General features: G+C 38.0%; 1 pseudogene; it reads right to left on the bottom strand.

Moving 5' to 3' along the window:
- Positions 1–6422: 6422 nt before the first annotated feature.
- Positions 6423–17375, bottom strand: part of LOC149568621 (glutamate--tRNA ligase, cytoplasmic-like) — an 86156-nt pseudogene continuing 75203 nt past the window's right edge.

The following is a 17375-nucleotide window of genomic DNA, read 5'->3' as shown; positions in this document are numbered from 1 at the left end:
CACATTGTGGCAGTGTCAGATCCAAAAATAGTAAAAACAAAAGACGTATCCAAGGGTGAAAACCTCTCTGAGGTGCCTGCAGATGAGATATTTGATGTCCTTCCCAGTCACTTTCAGGAGAGATCATCAGTGTTAATAGAGCCAACACAGCCGATTAACCTAGGCACAGAAGAACATCCTCATGTGATACATTTGGCTCAGTCATTGTCAACTGAAGAAAAGGAACAATTCATTGCCTTTTTCAAGGGAAAGAAAGTAAATTTTTCCTGGACATATTCTAACATGCCAGGATTGGATCCTGATCTTATCATGCACCACTTGTCCATAATGCCAGGCATAAAACCAATTAAACAGAAGCTCCGCAAAATGCATCCTCATGTTGCATTGCTAGTCAAAGCCGAATTGGAGAAACTTCTGAAGGCTGGTTTCATTCGTGCAATTGATTATGCTGAATGGATATCCAATATTGTCCCTGTGTCCAAAGATGATAAGTCTATCAGAGTTTGTACAGATTTCCGTGATCTTAACTTGGCATGTCCTAAAGATGACTTCCCATTCCCTAATATTGATATGATTGTGGACATGACAGCTGGCTATGAAATGTACTCACTTATGGATGGTTTTTTTGGATACAATCAGATAAAAATTGCACCAGAAGATCAAGAGAAAATAGCCTTCACATGTGCATGGGGAACCTTTTGTTGGAATGTAATGCCATTTGGTTTAAAGAATGTTGGAGCTACATATCAGGGTGTTGTTACTACAATCTTCCATGACATGATGCATAGAACTATGGAGGACTATGTTGATGATACTTTGGTCAAAAGCGCTAAACGCAATACCCACTTGCACGATTTGGGACCAATCCTAGATCGTATGGAAAAGTTTAGTCTTCGGCTCAATCCTAAGAAGTGTGCATTTGGTGTCACATCAGGAAAACTGTTAGGATATATTATTTCTGCAAAGGGAATTGAAGTAGATCCAAAAAAAGTACAAGCAATAATGGACGTTCCACCACCTCGAAACATCAGTTAGATGAGAGGACTACAAGGAAGGCTTCAATCTATTCGTAGATTTATTTCACAATTGGCGGATAAATCACAACCCTTCACAAAGACTTTACATAAGGGTGTGAAATTCAATTGGAGCCAGGATTGTGAGCAAAGCTTAACATAGATTAAACAGTATCTTGTCAATCCACCAATCCTGATGCCTCCTATGCATGGGAAACCTTTACTTTTATACATTTCAGCTACTGAAACATCTTTGGGAATCCTGTTGGCTCAGGAAGACAATGATAACAAAGAAAGAGCTATTTATTACTTAAGCCGAACATTGGTCTCTTATGAGAAAAACTACAGTATTATTGAGAAAGCTTGCTCGGCAGTTGTCTTTGCTTCCCAAAATTTAAGACACTACATGCTTGCCCACACTACATGGCTTGTGGCTAAAATAGATCCCTTAAAGTATTTTCTCAATAAGGCAGCTCTCACAGGAAGATTGGCTAAATGGGTCATGATACTAAGTGAGTTCGACATCCAATATGTTGAACGCAAAGCTATAAAGGGATAGGCAATTGCAAACCAGCTAGCTAAGGCACCCATACCGAGTCTCCTACCAATAAACATTGATTTTTGACATGAGTCAATTCTAACACTCACTCACCATACATGGGTTATGTTCTTCGATGGATCCTTCACACAACAAGGATCAGGTGCTGGATTGATTTTCATTACACCACAGAAATACTCATTGCCCAAAGCATACAAGATTTTGTTTCCTTGTACAAATAACATTGCTGAATATGAAGCTTTGATCAATGGTATGAAAATTGCAGCTGAATGGAGAGTAGATCAATTGGATATCTTCAGTGACTCCCAACTTGTCATCAACCAAGTAAATGATGTGTATCAAACAAAGGATGAAAAAATAATTCCTTATAAACACATGGTTGATGACTTGATGAAATATTTTGCACACATAACCTTCCAACAGGTTCCACGTGCAGATAATAAAGCGGTTGATGCCATGGCCACTCTGGCTTCCCTTCTACAAATGCCAAAAAATGATCTCCGACACGAGTTCTTCGTGGAAGCGTTACACTACCCATCCTATGACACACCTGATTCCAAGATGATCTGTTCTATTATAGGACAAGAATCATCTCGCTACCATCACATCTATTCCTACCTTCATAATCAAACCATTCCAGAAGGTCTGGCCCAGAATGAGAAACGTTACCTAATTTGTAATGCTTCACATTATGTCATTATTGCTGACGATCTATATAGGAGAGGTCTCGATGGAACACTCCTTAGGTGTTTAGAACCCGATGAGTCCAAACGTGCACTAATTGACGTTCACGAAGGCATTTGCGAATCTCATTCCAATGGCCTAACACTAGCTCGCAAACTCTTTCGTCCTAGTTACTACTGGCCTAAAATGGAGCAAGAAGCTATTAAATATGCTAGGTCCTACAAACAGTGTCAACTACACGGGAATCTCATTCACGCTCCAACTAGAGAGTTGATTCCCTCTACTTCAACATGGCCATTTCAACAATGGGCCTTTGACTTGGTAGGACAGATTCACCCAACCTCTTCTAATGGACATAAGTTCATTATCACCGCTATAGATTATTTCACAAAATGGGTAGAGGCAGTCCCTCTCACAATTGATGATGGCAAAACTGTAGCGCTTTTTATCACAAACTACATCATCTATAGATATGGTATACCATCCTCAATCATTACTGATAATGGAGGACAATTCAAAAATAAAGATCTTAAGAAACTGTGCAAGAAATTTAAAATTACACAACATTGGTCTTCCATTTATTACCCCCAAGGTAATGGGCAAGCTGAGGCATCAAATAAGGAAATTCTCAAAATTCTTCATTGCACAGTCAGTAAGTCAGGGCGAGATTGGCATCTCCAGATCAATCCAGCCATGTGGGCATATAGAACAAGCATTAGAACTCCAACGGGCACGACTCCTTTTGCCTTGGTATATGGGGCAGATGTTGTGCTCCCGATAGATATTGAGATTCCTACCTTGAGAATCTCTATGAAAGGCCTTATCACAGATGATGACTGTAGGATAGCCCGGCTTCAAGAAATTGTGTTGCTGGATGAATGACGACAAGTGGCCTATGATCATCTACGAGCATATCAACAAAGAATGACGTGAAGCTACAATAGGAGGATTAGGCCACATGACTTCCAGCTAGGTGATCTCGTCCTAAGAGAGAATCCTAAGAATCAACAACAACGAATGCAAAAGGGAAAGTTTGAACCAAACTGGCTAGGTCCTTACATCATTAATACAGCATATGGATCTAGTGCCTATCAACTTTCTACAACTGAAGGAGAAGTGCTTAAAGAGCCTATGAACACTCTCCACCTGAAGCGGTTTTTCAGTTGATTCAATCTTAGCAAGCTCTTTGTACATATCTAAATGTCCTGAAAAAAATCCTAAAAATCCAAGAAGGTGAGAACCTGGTAAACAGGCGCCTCTTGTTAGTCACTTTCACACTTTTGCTTTTTCTGCTTGTCCTGCTCATGTATCCATGGACTGAGTTTTGTCATAGGTCGAGGGCATTCCCCTCTAGTGTCACTCTTTTCGAGATTTTCCTCATAGAATCTCCTTTGTGACAGTCACCAGTTATTCTGACTGCATCTGCCTACTGTCACTAGTGTCACTCTTTTTGAGATTTTGCTCATAGAATCTCCTTCATGACAGTCACCAGTTGTTCTGACTGCATCTACCTACTGTCACCAGTGTCACTCTTTTCAAGATTTTCCTCATAGAATCTCCTTCGTGACAGTCACCAGTTGTTCTGATTATGTCTGCCTACTGTCACCAGTGTCACTCTTTTTGAGATTTTCCTCATAGAATCTCCTTCGTGACAGTCACCAGTTGTTCTGACTGCGTCTGCCTACTATCACCAGTGTCACTCTTTTCGAGATTTTCCTCATAGAATCTCCTTCGTGACAGTCACCAGTTGTTCTAACTATGTCTGCCTACTGTCACCAGTGTCACTCTTTTCAAGATTTTCCTCATAGAATCTCCTTCGTGACAGTCACCAGTTGTTCTGACTGCGTCTACCTATTGTCACCAGTGTCACTCTTTTTGAGATTTTCCTCATAGAATCTCCTTCGTGACAGTCACCAGTTGTTCTGACTGCATCTACCTACTGTCACCAGTGTCACTCTTTTCGAGATTTTTCTCATAGAATCTCCTTTGTGATAGTCACCAGTTGTTCTGACTGCGTCTGCCTACTATCACCATTGTCACTCTTTTCGAGATGTTCCTCATAGAATCTCCTTCGTGACAATCACCAGTTGTTCTGACTACGTCTGCCTACTGTTGTCACCCTACTGAAGAGATTTCTTTCTTACATATTCTGGACATTGACACTTGACATCATCCTGAAAACATTAATCTCAATGATATACTTGTTTGGATCTTCTGAGAATTTTCTCTTATTTCTTTGTTTTGCTTTATCATATCTCCTCGAGCAACATCGATGATGTCATCTCCGACTAGAGAAGTAATGACTGGGGGCATGATCTTTTCATATGTTTTTTGTTTGCGGTTCAGTTCCAATACGTTGATACATTCCTATAAGAGGGGTGTCCACTATAAGAGCCTCCATTCCGTATTGGATGGCCGTGTGTACCTCGACTCCTTTTATACAGATATGTCAACATTGGTTCTTCTCCTTGTTTGTTGGAGTGAACTCTTCATGCTATAGTACATACTGATACTCGTCCTATTAAGTGAATGTACGGGTCACTGCGAGTATATTTAGCACACTTCTGTCTCAGGTTACGAATGCAAGGGTCATTGCAGACAGCATTAATATTGAATACTTTGCATAAGAGTAATCTCCCGTGTGTTTGGTGTGCCTGTCATACAAGCAACATTCAGGTCATCCTAGCATTCATGCTTTGATGCTTATGTTAACTTGTTACATTAAAAGGGACAAATGTTTTGGTCATTTTGGCTTCTTGTGCCTCGAATGCTTACATTTAACCCCGACATTCCAATAACATATGTTACATTCATATTTTTATGATTGCAATGTTAGTGGAAGTTGTGTAACATACGAGCTTTATTTTATATCCAATGATGATAAATCATCGAGGCTTGGTGACCAAACCTAAGGCTACATTTAACATAGTCTTGCATACTTCATTGGCATTAGCACGCAATTCGACAGTAATCCTATTCATACTCCACATACATCATATTCCTCCATGGCTGCACAAGTGTTTGGTTCATCGATTCTCGTTCCTCCATGGAATACTTGTGACTGTCAAATAAAAAAATGCACAAAACTATGTCAATTGTCAGTTCATACATATACGTTCTATCTAAACATACATCTCATGAACATCAGAGCAAAACAAAATAGACAATGACATGTACACAGGAATACTCGGCTGAAAATCTCGTATATGTATATATCAAAGAATGGGTCAGTACAAATAAAATGGGTGCTACTCGAGCACAATCGATCAAAAATGATACATCTGGTGCTGGTACACCAATCGATACATAGCCAGAGATCAAAATAAAAGTCAAGCACAGAGCATCTAACTCTGTCCTGAATCCTCGCCTCTGGGAGGAGCAGGAGGAACAGGGGCAACAGGTGGTGGAGGCGGTGGTGGCATATCCGGCCTGACAGGTGGTCGTGCACCTCTGGACTCTCATGTGTACTGAGAGAATCGCTGCACCTGCAATGTCTCATCAGGTACTGCACTAGTGTATGCAGCATAATAATATGCGGCTTGAGCAGACTGGAAGCAGATCTCATCTTGTGCCAACTCTAGCCTCCGCTCTGCAGCCTCCGCGCACTCTCTCTGGCGATCTGTCTCTCTTTGTCTCTCTACCAGCTGCGCATCCCTGACTGCCACTGCAATCTGCAACTCTCCCAACTATTGAGAGGCTACACAAACTCACTCTTGGTACCACCGTACCGCATCCTGTACTCTGCCTACCAGCTGATCCGGCATATCCTCATCGACCATCTCTAGTGCATGCTGAGGTGGAGGTGCCTGCTGGAGTGGAGGTGCCTGCCACTGTGGGACCTCTTGCTGAAGAACCTGCTCCTCTGTCCTCTACCTCCTTCGCCGACTGTGTCCTGCTCCACTACCCCCAGCACCTGGGTCTGATCCCATCTACCGTGGGGGAATAGGCATCTGCTGTACCCGGTGTTGGACCTGTGGTTGTGCCTGTTGCTGCTGTGATACCTGTCCCTGCCCCTGTACCTTCCCTACCATCCCTAATGGATCTGTGAAGCATGGGAATGGATGGCTCATCAAAAATGCCTGATATGCATTCGTCATCCCAGCATCTACTACCTCTGGCAGGTAGTCCCACTGAACTGCAACCAAACTACGAATATCTATCATGGATCATCCTGGATCCATCTGTGGAGGCCATCCTCGCTCTATATCCTTCTGTATCCTGGCATAGGCACAGTACTCAGTCGCAATGTCCTGTGGTCTACCATACTGTCGCCACACTCGAGAGATGACAAATCTCTCTATGACATATGTCGTCCTGCCTGCCAGCGGTCGAGAACTAAACATCCAGGGCAGCTCTCTCGGGACATCATCCCAATCCTCTGTCTCTCTCCAGGGTTGCCATATAACAGACACCAGGTCATCGAGATGTGCTCGCCAATGCTCAGTCTTACCCAGGTGGGCCTGGGTAATATGCCCTCGATATCTACAAATGTAGGGCTCCATGGGCTCTCGAGAATCCTCAAAAATTGGTCTACATACAGGGAGATGCTCCCAGGCCCAGATCTGTAACACATAAACACCTGCTACCATGGTCTTCTTCTCATGGAAGACAACCTCATGCATCTCATGAAAAAGATGGGCCAACATACACTGACCCCACCCAAAGATCTCAGGTTCCTCAACCATCCTATGGAGCATGACACCCCATCCACACTCCAACCCATGTTGTCCCCTGTCAAGACATAGGAAGTAGCTCAAGAAAATACCCAACACAGATTCTAACCTGTGTGTAGGTCCATAAGTATGCATCAGCTCATCCCAGCTGATGGCCCTGCCCCTCGGTAGCTCTCTCTCAAAAACAATGGATAGTGCCTTTGTCCCTAATCAAGGCACTGTATCATATACAACCCGGGCACCGTGAAAGGGAATCCTCAAGATCCTCCATATGTCCTCTGGTGTGATGGTCATCTCACCCATCGGCAAATGAAATGTGTTCATCTTCGAATGGAAACACTCTACCAATGCAGTCACTAAACCGTGATTCACCATCACGGCTGGAATCCGGCATAGTGAAGACAAACCCAATCGGGAAATGTGTGCTTGATCTGCGTCATCCAAACTCTGCAATAACTCTCCATAAGGCGAATAATGAGATCTAAATGATACATCTCCAAATACCTCCTGCACACACAGCAAAAAAATGATAAACAAACAATCAGTATCAAGTCGAATCGAAGCATCAAAACAAAATACAATGCGATTTCTAAATGCAAAAATTACAAAAATGGCACAAAATTTTGCACGAGATTTCTGAAATCTCGCGCGAATACATATGATTTCGTGCAAAATAGTTCTCTCCTTGCCTGAAGAAACTCTCCTTCGCGCAAAAATAGATCTCCTCATGCGAAGATAGATCATCTTGCGTGAGAAAAGAGGTTCTTGTGCGAAACAGGATTTTCCACGCGCGAAGAATCTACATCTTTGCGTGAAGCCAAAATCACCTCGCACTAAGATATTATGATCGCGTGCGAAGAAACAGCACATCCTATTTCTTCGCACGAAGAAAGAATATCTTCACGCGAGAAGAGATCGGTCTCGCGCGAAGAAAGAATTGAACATCCTAAAACATACTAAAAATGTGCATAAATAATCTTGAAAAATGTGTAATCAAAAGTACGAAGATGGGAGATCGATGACTCACCGGTGGTCCGTAGTCTGCTGGTCGGCTGTGTCATCTGGAGCACTCAAAACGATGATATCTCAATTTCACTGCCATGTCTATATCAGAGCTCAAAATCACTAAAAGACAAAAGCACAAATGAATTGAAAATGACCCTTCAAGCCATTATATAGGTGTTGACCAAATTTTTCAAAGTGCTCAGATTTGTGCAAAAATTGCACCCTTGGCTAATTGGACCATTCTGGATCCATTTTTGGGATCAAATTCGAGATCTGACACACCCAAAAGCCTTAAAAATGCATTTTCAAATTTTAGGGACCAATGTGATCGAACGCTTGTATAGTCAAATCTTTCTGATACCTTATAATTCTTGGAATCTTTTCAACTTTACATTCTACATATTTTCAAAATTTATTTTGAAAATAGTCAACTGAAGTCAACTTTACTGCTTCAAATCATATTTTTGGTGTGTCATCTTTCGATTTTGCTCCCGAGGGGGCATGATGATTACATCATTAAATACTTATTGCTCAGGGCATTTAGTTCCCATCTTATGTCCTAGTCACTTGGGGCATCTCGTCACTTGGGGCATCTCATCACTTGGGGCTTTTTGTTCCCTTCTATCTGACATTTCTGCCATCTATCTTATCTTTTCATCAATTGATCAACCTTATAACAACTCTTCTCAGAGTTCGATGGACAGGTATTGAGACAGTCTAAACCTCGACTCCTGAGGATCAAACCTCATTCTGGGGATGATTCTATGACTCTAATGAGACCTTGTTATCTTTTATCAATTTCGAGTATCTAGGTATTCTATCTGGATCCTTGAAGGTTAATCTTTGTTCTGGAGATAACTTTCTAAATGCTATTAATTTTGGGTATCTAGGTGTTTTATCTGGATCCTTGAAGGTTAAGCTTCGTTTTGGAGATAACTTTCTAAATGCTATTAATTTTGGGTATCTAGGTGTTCTATCTGGATCCTTGAAGGTTAAGCTTCGTCCTGGAGATAACTTTCTAAATGCTATTAATTTCGGGTATCTAGGTTTTCTATCTGGATCCTTGAAGGTTAAGCTTCGTTCTAGAGATAATCTTCTAAATACTATCAATTTCAGGTATCTAGGTGTTCTATCTGGATCCTTAAAGGTTAAACTTTGTTATGAAGAAACTTTTTAAATGCTTATCAATTTTAGGTATCTAGGTGTTCTGTCTAGATCCTTAAAGATTACGCTTCGTTCTAAAGATAGTCTTTTTAATGCTATCGATCTTAGGTATCTAAGTGCTCTGCTTGAATTCCTTAGGATTAAGCTCTGCTCTAGAGAAGGTCCTTAAAAAGCTTATCAATTGGTCTCTGTGTCATCACCTTTGGAACCAATCTCATGTTCACATCATGCTTTCTGATTATCTTTGAATTGAACGTTTTGCTCACACATTCATTCAAAGAGGGGCAAAATGTAATACCCCAAAATTGGCTCATTGCCATTATACCAATTCTAGTCTATTTCTGATAATTCCAAAGTCCTATTCTAATAGGCAATTCTCATTCTTCTATTCGCTACTTGACTTAATTGTCAGATGTAGAAAAACCCTAATCTGCATTCATCATATTTCTTATTTAATTCCTATAGTACGTACTCATATTAGTTGCATTAAACCTACTTGATTAATATTTAATTTAATTATTAAGTATTTATACTTTAATTAAATTAAATTATAGCCTAAGGCTAATATACTATGGAATTAAATTTATTTAATTTAATAAATACGCCTATCCTAATTAATTAAATGTAATTATTTAATTAAATGGGAAAGGTATTTCTAATTAATTAAAAGAAATTATTTAATTAAATAGAGTACTTACTTCTAAATAATTAAACAAAGTTATTTAATTAAATGGGAAGACATTCCTAATTAATTAAATAAAGTTATTTAATTAAACAAAAGTGTCTCTAATTAATTAAAGATTATTTAATTAAATAGAAAAAGTAATTATGAGAGCATATTTCATTTTATTAAATTAAATATCTCAACAAAATCTCTCTTCAGTTCAAAAAAGGGGAATTTCCAGTTCACTATTGATCAAAAATGAGTTAACACAGTTAACTCCTTTTTCTACTCAAATTAAAACAGTTAACTCCTTATTTATCTCAAATTAAGTCTATTAACTCCCTTTAACTTTGGAATCTCCCTTTATGACTGAAACTCATCTTCAATCCTGACAGTTGATCTGAATCGATCTCAACCGTTGATGGATTCCAGGAAACTCTATTTAAGAGACCCTCATCTCTTCATTTGGGGGAGGATGAATTGATTTGCTATCGAATTGCTGTTGAAATTCATGCTCATATTTACTTCCATTTCTTGCACACATTATCATTTTTAGTTTAATCTCATTTTAGTTTAATCATGCATATGCTTAATCTAGTTTGCTTCATTTGTTCTTAGATTACATTGCATCTTTCATTTTCTTAGATTAATCTGTATACTCATTCTTAGCTTAATTCCATTGTCAAATCCTTCATTCTTAGAGGGTCTCGTTGCCTACACCTCGATTCTGTGGATATTAACAGGCAAAATCCCTTTAGATAGAAGGCAACAGGTCGCTTTGCAAGGCAAATTTCAGATGTACAATTCAATGTTCATTCCGTGATGAATCCGCAAATAAGGACCGTGTTGAAGTGTGTGTGTTAGTATAGGCCGCATTTTCACGCATACACATCTAACATCTCTAATTAACATGAAAGTAAATTCATGCATGAAAATAGATAACACAAGATTTGATCACCAGAAACCCTCCAAAATGAGAAGGTAAAACTCGAGTGGGGATGACACCCACAACTTATCACTACAACAATATGTAACTTGTCAAGGATACAAAGTTTAACCATCATCAATGGTCTACCCTATGAAAGGCCTACCCTATTAAAGGCTCTAACACACTATTAAAAGTGAGTTGTCTAAAGGATTTACAAACAACCACTTGGAATGTCACCTTATTAAAGGTTTTACAAAACGACTACTAAACCAACCTATCTTCATAGGATTTTCATTCTCCTAATACAATGGTTAGAAAGTATAGTAGAATGTGTTGACCTAATAAGTTACAATCCTCAATTTTTGATTTCATATCCTTGTCTTGTCCAATCTGATCTGATACTTCTTGATCTAATATGACTTTGTTTGTAGTGATGATACTTTGTTCTATTAACTCAATTTTGCAATGTTTTCCTTCTTCTAAGTCTTTATACCCCTTTAAACTTCAGTACCATTCTCTTCTTGCATTCGCTTACCATACTGAATTATGGGGTTTTGACCTCCTTAAAAAAGTTTTTGAGACTTATGGTTAGGTATGAATCTATGATTGAGATTAATTCATCTTTCCCACTCAATTCTTTCCATTTTTCTAATTGGTTGCATGTTGTTTCTATTTTTTTCATTCATTGCATGTTGATTGTATAGGGAATGTAATAGATTTTATCTTATCCTTTAAATCCTTCGAGATTCATCTTGAGTTGGCTCAAAAATAGTTTACATCTAAGTTTGTGAGAGCACAAACTCTAATGTTGAGTCTATGTTATTTGACATTTACTGATTGTTGATGCTCAACACAAATAGGAATTATGTCTTGCTCAACACTTATAGGAATTTTGTCTTGCTTAGCTCCTATAGTAATTATGTCTTGCTCAGCTCCTATAGTAATTCTATCTTGCTCGACACCTATATTTTACTTGGCACATATACTAACTCGGCGTCGATTATCACTCAATCTTGAAACTTGCTTGACACTATCTATTTTCTCTACACTTGAATAACTTGGTACGTGTTGAATTTTTGGCTTAGCACATACTATAGCTCAGCATCTATATTATACTCAGCATCAACTTAGAAATTTCTTAAGTGTGTTGACACTCAATTGTCAAAACCAATATGAGACCAACAATCTCCCCCTTTGACATGAGTGTCAAAAATACTTAACTAAACATTATGAGTCTAATCTTTATGAGTATAATATACATCCTTTTTAGTATATGTACAAAACTTCAAAACTGTTCAAAATTGTATGAAGATACCTCAAAGTTTGTATCTACCCTTGTGCTGATGTGCCTTTTCTGTCTCCAAAACTTCTCATGCTAGATTTGTCTCATGTTGATTAAGCTTTTCCTTATCATTCTACCTTATTTGTTCTATTCTATCTACTCTATTTTTGCTCCCCCTTTCACACATTTTTCCTTGTAGTTATTGTATCCTTTTGGCTTCTCAAAATTTATCTTCATATCTCCACCTAAATGTTATCTCTACCTTTGTATTATAATCTCCCCCTTTTTTGATACTTATGTCAAAGGGTTCTAAACATTAACCGAATACTTTTCCAAAAAGGATTTATTTACATCCATAACAATCTTTAGAGCAAAACCCCAATTATCTAGTGCAATTTCTAGTGGTTTAAGTTGGATGGATGTCTTTACTACAAGGTGAACTAGGCCTTCTAGTGTAGAAAGATTGGGGTCCTTCTTTAAAACATTCTCAGCATAGGCCAATTCCTTCTGTAAAACTTTCATGTGAGGGGTGATAACAAATTGTATCTATATTAGCTTGGCCTTGGTATTTTCCTTATCTACTATAAGTATAGGTAGTTCCTTCTGAGTGTGTAGCATAGTTTGAAAATGCTTCACACTTTGAGCTGGATCCTTGGGTAGCTGCATGCTTGATACTTTTAGGTTCCTCTCCAAGCTCATTATCCTTTAGCTAGTCTCTTGTGTGAAAATTGATGGATCAAAAAGGTTGGAATACAATGAGAATATGTTCTCAAGTACTACTTTTACCTTTTCAACCTTCTTTGCTAGCTCCACTTGAGATAGTGCTATCTAACTTGATATTCATCCATTTACTTTCATTTGGAACTTCTTTTTAGACCATTCTAACAATTTGGCATTAGTATCAAGGTCTTCATTTTGTACCTGGTCCACTATACTAGCTAATTTCTCCATAATTGGCTTGGTTTCATTAGGTACCTGTAAGGTGAATGCATCTAAAAAGATGTCCTTAATCTCAATCAAAGCTTTCCTTTGTTTATACTCATTTCTAAGTATCTCTTGCTTTTCCTTCCTCTCAAGTGCCTCTTGCACTTCATTTATCTGATCTATGTTCATATTTTCATAGTCACACTTTGGAATGATTATGTTCTCATCTAGTCTAGGGTCTCCATAGTGCAGTACCCTTGTAACTCTTATAGAGCTCAATCTTGGTGCTGAAACTTGAAGTAATACTACTTCAGTGCTCAACTTCTGAGGCATTCTAGGAGTCTTTGTTGTAGGAAAATTGACCAATGTTTGTATTACCTCTTGTTCCTTCTCCTTAGGGTCTCCTCAAATTCTATTCTACATTGATCAATTATTGTGATATAAGGTGGTGCACCTTGTCCTTGTGTAATAGGAACAAAGGTATCATTCTGTCCTATTTGATCCTTTGCTTGCTCCTCGGTAGTTGTTGTGTCTGCTACTATGGAATCAACCTTAGCTAGTGTGTCTTGTTTAGCTTTCTCTTGGGTTTTTCCACTTGTAGCTATTTATATATGTGAAGGTGGTTCTTTTGGATTCACCTTCTCCTTGGTGATGTTAGCTACAGCTTTTTGTAGTTCTTCCACACCCACCAAGTCTAGGTTAGTACATAACTATGATTGTAGATTAGTTTGGTGAAGGATTTTTTAAGGTCCTCTGTAGTTAGTGGGTTTATGTTTTGAAAAGAAGTATTAGGAAAATCCCTTAATATTACTATATCTATAGGTGTGGGAGTTACATGTGGAGGACTTGATGGTGGTAGTTGTGTGTCTTGCACACTCTATTCTTGTTGTTGCTCCTCAGATGTTGCCATTTCAACCTTTTGTGTTTCCTTCTCCACTGTAACATTTTCCTTTTCTTTTTCTCCTTCTTCTTCCTTATCATTTTTCTCTTCTTCTTCATCATTTTTTCTACCTTCAAAGGAATCTACTTCTCCTTCTTTCATTGTTGTCAGCCCATAAATCAATTTCCACATTTGTGTGGACTTTTTCACAACATATTCAATTTTATTCTATAGTATACTGAAGGCTCTATACTTGTGTGAAAATTTTCTCCCATGCATCTTATTTGCCTTACTTATTTACCCTTTTTAAATTTCAATCACAACATGAGCCAATGTTGACTCTCTTATTTCATTTTCTATATGTAAGCAATAATGCCATTTATTCTCTATAATAGAATATAACTCCTTAGGCATTGTATTGTCAAGTTCAAGTGGAGTGTTCTTGAACTTGGACATCATAGTGTAAATTGATTCTTCCACTATGTTATATTCCTCTCTAGTCAACTTATGCCTAATAAATTTGCATTATCTCTAATGTTATCACAATTCTTTTCCAAATTGGATTTGATGGTGTGGCTTACCACTCTGAACTGGTTGTTATTATCTAATTCAATCCTTTCCTCATTTGATTTAGGAGGTGCCACATACTTTCTTCTCTACTTATTCTCTATTGATCCTCTCTATTTAGTGACCTTCTTCTTTTCCTATTCCTTAGCCACCTTTGTTGTAGCTCTTTTGCTATCCTTGTGGTGGGTTTTGTTGGCTAGGTTTAGCTATTTTCTTTCCTCTAGGCTGAGTTGCAGGCTATTTTTGTTCCTTTCTCTTCTTTTCCTTTGCCTTAGGTCTTTCCTTGGTTTTCTCCTCCTCAACACCTTCTACATCTTCAGCATCTTCACCCATTCCTTGGGTCAATGCAAGTGGCTCCTGGCCTTCTTCTTCTTCTTCTTCTTCTTCTTCTTAGTCATTTTCTTCATCTACTTCTCTAGCCCCTTCTCCAAATCTGGCTTTTAGTTTCTTCACCAGTCTATCCTTTTTCTTGAGGGTTGAGATAGTATTCAATTCCATGTGCACCTTAGATCTTACAACATCATAAGTACCAAAGGGTTGGCACTTTTATCTACTTCCTCCACAAGCAGAGCAGTGATTGTTGCAGATGCCTCATCTTTGTTGATCTCATAACCAAGTAGTCTCAGACATCTTACCCTTGGTATTTCTACTTGGATGTATGTATATTTAATGTCCACTAGAAAAAATATGTCATTAATGTGCTACTCAACTAATAAAATAGGTATCTTGAGTCTTTATTTCATAGACTTCTTGAAGTCTTCAAAGTAGCTAGTCATTATGGTCTCAAAATTTGCTCGCATTTGTTCTATGTATTCATTCACCTGGACTACTATAGACCTATTTCTCATCTAGCTTACCTTTCCAAAAGAGGGGAATTCATTCTAAACATAGAAAAATGTGCATATCAAAATTTCTCCAAATTTGCATTGGGCTCCCTTTGTTCTTCTGATAGCTCCCAAATTTTCCATAATTTGTTGTAATTGCAATTTAGCTAAATCATAAGTATGATACTTTTTGAAAAGTTTGTAACCAATGTCCACTATAATACACAAAATATTGTTGAGTAAAATTTATTGGTAAAATTTTTGGGATATGACCCTAACTTCAAATTCAACAAGAGGATCTTTGATTGTGTCTATTGTCATCCCTCTCTTGTTCCATTTTTCCTTGGTGTTCTTCTATATAGCTTCTTTCGAGTCAATCCTTAGGGTTGGATACCTAGTCACCCTATGCATAATTCTCTTGGATATTTTAATGGGTCCATCCTCCAACCAAAGGCTTCCACCATGGATTTGACTCAACACAATTCTAATCCATTCTATCTTGAATATTATAGGAAAATATAGGTCATGAGTTAAGCCCTTTCTTTTAACAATTTGAACTTGCTCCTTCAAAACTCCATTCTCACACAATTTTTCATATGCCTCCCTGATTTCCATATTTCCTATTACACCAATCTTGCAATTGTAACATCTTCACACATCTTGCACCATCACCACCTTAGGTGGAATCATGGATAAAGCTCTGACTGGGTCATTTTTCTATGCAACCTTAAGGATTGGTCTAAATTCAAATTTTTTAACTTCATTACTAACCAATTAGACTTTGAATGGCTCCTTTTCCTAGGGTTTTCTAGAGCTAGAGGCCATTTCTACAATCTAGGGTCTTAATACATAGAAATAGCGAAACTACATAGTTTGATACAAATTCTGCTTGAATCTCTACTTTTTAACCTTTTCTTCTCTCTTCTTGCTCCTTCTCTATATTTTTGAAAACAAAAAATGATTGAAAATGTGACCATATACCCTTCATTTCATAGCATATAATGCTTAGTGCTTGTATAGCTAACCACTCGGCTCCTTAGGCAATTTTTCTTTACTTGGCTTGCATTGTCTTTCCAACACTTGACATATATTGGAGTTTCACTTACTTGGCTTCAATACAAATTTCCCTTCACTTGACGTCCACTACTAACTCAGCTACAACTAATCACTTGTCTTTTACTAACTTTGGCAAACAACTCAAAAATTGAAGGAAACTTTTCTTACTCAGCAACAATGCGAAAAATTTGAAGTTTTGACTTTTACATCTTTATTAATGCTTATCTATCCTTTTCAGTACTTAATTGTCTTGGAACTAATGTATTATAAAGTATTTAAAATTCAGTCCCACATATTTTCTTTTGCTTATTCGGATGTAGTGTGACCACTTGACCTTTTAGGTGAAGTGATCCCTCTATTGGATATGCTACCTCCTTCTTTCTTCTTCCATGTTTTATTCTAATGTGTTCAACATCTACCTTCCCCTTTTCTTTGTTGAACTTAGAGTCAGGTGCCTTTGACCTTGTTGGGCAATTTCTACTAATGTGTCCAGTCTTCAAACAATTGAAGCATGTAGTTTGGCTTAACCATTTGTTGTAGCTTCCACTAAAATGTGTTCTTATGCAATTTTTCAGGGATGTGTCCATACTCTTGATACTAGTGACAGATGTTCCTAGTGTTGTAGTCCCAATTATAGTGATGTCCATGAATTTTGGTCTTTACTGGTTGGTTAGATGTTCACATAGGCTTTTATTTGCACTCAAAAGCTCTATGTCCATACTTCTTTCAATTGTAGCAATGACCTTTGAATCTTGGTGTTCTGATGGTTCTAGTCCTGCAGTCATGTGCTTGATGACCTTGCTTATTGCACTTCTGATAGTGACCCATATTTATAAGTTTGTCATTTTGATTAGCATTATTGCTCCTACACACATTAGAGGTATGTCCTAAAGTATCATTATTGGATCTTGGTGATTTCATTAGCTATTCAAAATACTTGATTGCTTCATTAGGTTTGTTGAAGCTTTTTGCAATTTCTTTTTCTCTTCTCAAGTCATTTTGTAGTTGTTCATTTTGCATCTTCAGTGTGGAGATCTCAATGTCCTTATCATTTAGCTCATGACATGCATTCATCATCTAGCTTAGGGTGTCTAGTTGCATGTTGGGAATTCTTGCAAGCTCAATTGACTTTTCCTCCAATTTGTTGGCAAC

This window comes from Cupressus sempervirens, chromosome 3 (assembly GCF_028749045.1).
Source record: "Cupressus sempervirens isolate cs-2001-9-10 chromosome 3, ASM2874904v1, whole genome shotgun sequence".
In the NCBI taxonomy this organism is placed as follows: domain Eukaryota; kingdom Viridiplantae; phylum Streptophyta; class Pinopsida; order Cupressales; family Cupressaceae; genus Cupressus; species Cupressus sempervirens.
This window is presented reverse-complemented; position numbering and strand designations above follow the sequence as displayed.